Below are 5089 nucleotides of genomic sequence, written 5' to 3'. Positions count from 1 at the left end.
TTTAGTGGCTAATCCAGAGTGAAGATTCACCTACACACATAAATTGCCAAACACTTTTCTCCCCAGCCTTCCTTTCCCGGGAACATTATTTCACTGCAGAGACAACCTCAAAGTGCATTTACCTGAAGCAACCTGAAGATGAGCCCATGCAGGTTGAATCTTGCAGTCAATTGGGATAGCCCACTAAATTAGAGCCAACCAAAAAAAAAAAAAAAAAAAAAACAACCCCCAAAACAAATGTAAAGGCAAGCACTGGAGAAGCAGCTTGGTTTAGTGGAAAGAGCCTGGACCTGGGAGTTAGAGGAACTAGTTTCTAATTCCAGCTCCAGCACTGTTCAGCTGTGTGACCTTGGTTAAGTCGCCTAACTGCTTTATGCCCCAGTTTCCTCATCTGTAAAATGGGGATTAAATCCTACTCCCTCCTACTTAGACTGTGAGCCCCATGTGGGCCAGGAGCTTTGTCCAATCTGATTATTTTGTATCTATCCCAGAGTTTAGTACAGTTTTTGGTACACATTAAGTGCTTTATGAGTACCATACCAACAATAATAACAACCAACCATCAGTCTTGTTGGGCATCTGGGGAATGGGAAAATATTCAGTTCCCAACATTTGTTAAAGATTTTTTATTAACAACAAAAAAAAAACCTTTAAAAACCCATAACAACCATACAGAAGATGGTTAGGGGCTAGAGGGGGTGGGGATGGGAAGGAGAAAAGAGAGGAAGGGAGAGAAGGGGGAGAGACAGATGGCATCGTTTGCAAAAGGAAAGCTGAGAAATGCCACATATATCTTTCAGTTTTGTGGCCAGTCTGATGCCAAAATTCTTGCTTGAAGTGTGTAGTGAGATATATGAACAGTGGGGTACCAGTGAGGGCGAATTGAATTGCCGTTTGCTGATCCATGGAAGTGCATGGGAGCTATTACACTTTGGCAGCTATTTTATTTTTCCCTTCTGGAGTTTCAGACTTGTCTTGTACACTGAGATAAGTTTCATCTGGTTACAACTTGGGCTGTGTTTAAACTTCTTTCAGATTCAGAGAACCTAAAAAAAAATATCAACCCAACACAACCCACAACACTCTGAAATGATGTTGGGGGTGGAAGAGGGGCTGTAATTGTGCCCGGATAATGTTGTCATACTTTGTAAAGCCTTTAATGCTGGAATTTATTTATTAATGATGCATGGGTTATTACCCACCATCTGTCTTGTGTTAGCAGTGGGCTGTTTCAGATTATGGTAATGTGTTTCTGATTTGAGTTGTGTTGAAAGCCAGAGCAAGGCAACTCATGTGCAGTCTTCTTTGAGGCCTGCTGTTTTCAATTCCTCTTCACAGAATGGGCTTTTATTTGATTTGTTATGGGGATTTTTTCTTCTGTTGCCAAAACAGCTGCAAGCCTGAAAGGGAATGAGACACAGGGCCACATCAAACTTGTTAGCTCGTAAAAGAAACAGAATGTTCCAGGAACAAAAAAAAGAGGTGGGGGGGGGGGGGGGGAGTGGGAGGGTAAGAGGGAGAGAGACAGGAAAGAAAGATGGAAGAAAGGAAAAAAAAGGCTGAAATGATGTGTTTCCTTGGCTTTCACCTCAAGATCTTTTGCTATTTTAAGTGGCATAGATCATATTGGTGTATTTTTAATTGATTGGCCCAGTTAATACAGAAAACCAGCCCTCTCTTGAAATGCCTTCACAGCCTTCATGCTAAGCAAAGCAATAAATAAAACATTTTCCTCCCAATAAGCTGCTCAACCCTCCCCCCCACTCCTCCAACAGAAAACACACAATAAAAGTTAGATCAAGTTTCTGATGTAATAAGCAAGTGAAGCCCTTCTTGGGGCTGTGAAAAGAGAAACAGGTTAGCCATCTGACTCTCCTATCCCTGCCATGAATGGTCACTTCTAGGCCTCGAACTGATTATTTTTCTCAGTCCCTGCAGGTCAGGTTGTTGAACTGTGCTCCCCAAGCTAACTAAACATCATGAGAAGCCGCATGGACTAGTGGAAAGAGCACAGGGCTTGACTCCCAGCTCCACTGTTGACTGTTTTCACCTTAGGTAAACCACTTAATTTCTCTGCACCTCAGTGTCCTCATCTGTAAAATGGGGATTAAACGTCTGGGAGCCCCATCAGGGCCTGGGTCTGAGCTGATTGTATTGTATCTCCCCCGGAGTCTGACATACAGTCAGTGCTTAACACATACCATAATTATTATAAATGAGCATGAGCCTAGGAGTAAGAAGGACCCGGGTTCTAATCCTGGCTCTACCACTTGTCTGCTGTGTGACCTTGGGCAAATCACTTCACTTCTCTGTACCTCAGTTACTTCAGCTATAAAATGGCCATCAAGACTATGAGCCCCATCTGAGACATGGACTGTGTGCGACCTGATTATCTCATATCTACCCCAACGCTTAGAACAGTGCCTGGCACATAATAAGCACTTAACAAATACCATTAAAAAATGATGTGGAGAAACTGATTCTTCTCCATAATGTCTGATTTGTGGGAAACTTCTCACTCCAACTCCATCTGTATTCTGTTTTGAACCTGAGGAATCCACTTGAAAAGACTTCCATCATGAAATATTTCAAGTCAACAGTACTGTGCGTTACCCCAGAAGGCCAGTGGTAACTCAATTTTTCTGAATCCTGGAATGGAGACATCTAACACCATGCATTATGGGGTGGAACAAAAGCTCTGAAATAATAGCAAAACTAATGATATTAAGGAAATTCAAGAACTTGTTTTAAATTCACTAGATTATCTTTCCTCAATTTGTATTACACAGAGACTGGTTGTTTTTAGATGTGTGAAGTGTTCAGGGAGAAACCCAAAACCATGTGAAATTTGCTTGGCGTTCAGTTTGCACACCAAATCTGGGCTGGCCTGGTTTGTTTCAAACTATTTTTTGGAGTCTGTGAAACATTTGGCAAAATGGGAAGCTAATTTTGAGGCAATTTTATTTTTCTTTTTCAATAGGAGAATGCGCTGTGCATCTCTAAAGGGCAAAATGAATGTTTTGTTGTGAAACCCATGGAGTTGACTTTCAGGATTTCTGATAGGCTTGGCTTACTCCATGTAAACAAAAGGGATGGCTGTGATTCGACTGGTACTGGGCCAGCAAGATTTACCAAGATCTGGGATGACGGGGAAAGAAGCTTTTATGGTACTTTAGATTTCCAGACTTTAACTCACCTCTCTAGCCCTGACCACACTCCTTCTCTGCAGTCTCGCCATTCCTCCTGCCTTCAGGACATCTCTACCCGGATGTCCTCCCCACGTTTTAAACTAAACACGTCTAAAATAGAACTTCTCATCTTGCCACTCAAACCCTGTCCTCCTGCTGTCATTCATTCATTCATTCATTCAATCGTATTTATTGAGCACTTACTGTGTGCAGAGCACTGTACTAAGCGCTTGGGAAGTACAAGTTGGCAACATATAGAGACAGTCCCTACCCAACAGCGGGCTCACAGTCTAGAAGGGGGAGACAGACAACAAAACAAAACATATTAACAAAATAAAATAAATAGAATAGTAAATATGTACAAGTAAAATAAATAGAGTAATAAATCTGTACAAACATATATACAGGTGCTGTGGGGAGGGGAAGGAGGTAGGGCAGGGGGGGATGGGGAGGGGGGAGAGGAAGGAGGGGGGCTCAGTCTGGGAAGGCCTCCTGGAGGAGGTGAGCTCTCAGTAGGGCTTTGAAGGGAGGAAGAGAGCTAGCTTGGTGGATGTGCGGAGGGAGGGCATTCCAGGCCAAGGGGAAGACGTGGGCCGGGGGTCGATGGCGGGACTGTCATTCCCATCACTGTAGACAATACAACTATCCTCCCTGTCTCAGAAGCCCATAACCTTAGCATTATCCTCGACTCATCCCTCTCATACAACCTACATACTGAGTCTGTCACCAAATCCTGTCAGTTCTACCTTCACGACATCGGTAAAATCAGTCCTTTCCTCTCCTTCACTGATCTGAGGACATATCCTATCCTATCATAGCCTAGAGAAGCAGCATGGCTCAGTGGAAAGAGCATGGGCTTGGGAGTCAGAGGTCATGCATTTGAATCCTGACTCAGCCACTTGTCAGCTGTGTGACCTTGGAAAAGCCACTTAACTTCTCTGAGCCTCAGTTACCTCATCTGTAAAATGGGGATTAAGCCCCACATGGGACAACCTGATCACCTTGTATCCCCCCCAGTGCTTAGAACAGTGCTTTGCACATAGTAAGTGCTTAACAAATACTATTATTATTATTATTATCCCTCCTTGACTAATCCATCTGCCTCCTCACTGACCTCCCGTCTCTCTCCACTTCAGACCATTCTTCAATTTGCTCTCTGGATCATTTTTCTAAAAAAAGTTCAGTCCACATCTCCCCACTCCTCAAGAACTTCCAGAGGTTGCCCATCTACCTCTGCACCAAACAGAAAAGCCTTACCATCTGCTTTAAAGCACTCAATTGGATTGCCCCCTCCTTCCATACATCACTGATCTCTTACTACAGCCCAGCCCACACACTTTGTTCCTCTAGCACCAGGTTGTTCACTCTGTCCCTATCTCATCTTTCTCACTGCCAACTCTTTGTCCATGTCCTGCCTCTGGCCTGGTACTCCATATGTGCAAGGCCACCACTCTCCTCACCTTCAAATTTTGGTTAAGTTCACAGCTTGTCCTAGAAGTCTTCCCCAATTAAACCCTCTTTCCCCCATCTCCCTCTCCCTTCTATGTCGTCTATGCATTTGGATCTGTGACCTTTCAGCACTTGATAGTCGCCCGACCTTCAACCCCACAGTACTTATGTACATAAGAGAAGCAGCGTGGCTCAGTGGAAAGAGCCCGGGCTTGGGAGTCAGAGGTCATGGGTTCTAATCCCGGCTCTGCCAATTGTCAGCTGCGTGACTTTGGGCAAATGCCTCAGTTACCTCATCTGTAAAATGGAGATGAAGACTGTGAGCCCCACGTGGGACAACCTGATCACCTCATATCCTCCCCAGTGCTTAAAACAGTGCTTTGCACATAGTAAGTGCTTAACAAATGCCATCATTATTATTACATCCATATGTCATTTATTTATATTAATGT

Source organism: Tachyglossus aculeatus, chromosome X4 (genome assembly GCF_015852505.1).
Source record: "Tachyglossus aculeatus isolate mTacAcu1 chromosome X4, mTacAcu1.pri, whole genome shotgun sequence".
NCBI classification, from domain to species: domain Eukaryota; kingdom Metazoa; phylum Chordata; class Mammalia; order Monotremata; family Tachyglossidae; genus Tachyglossus; species Tachyglossus aculeatus.
Note: the sequence above shows the minus strand (reverse complement) of the source record.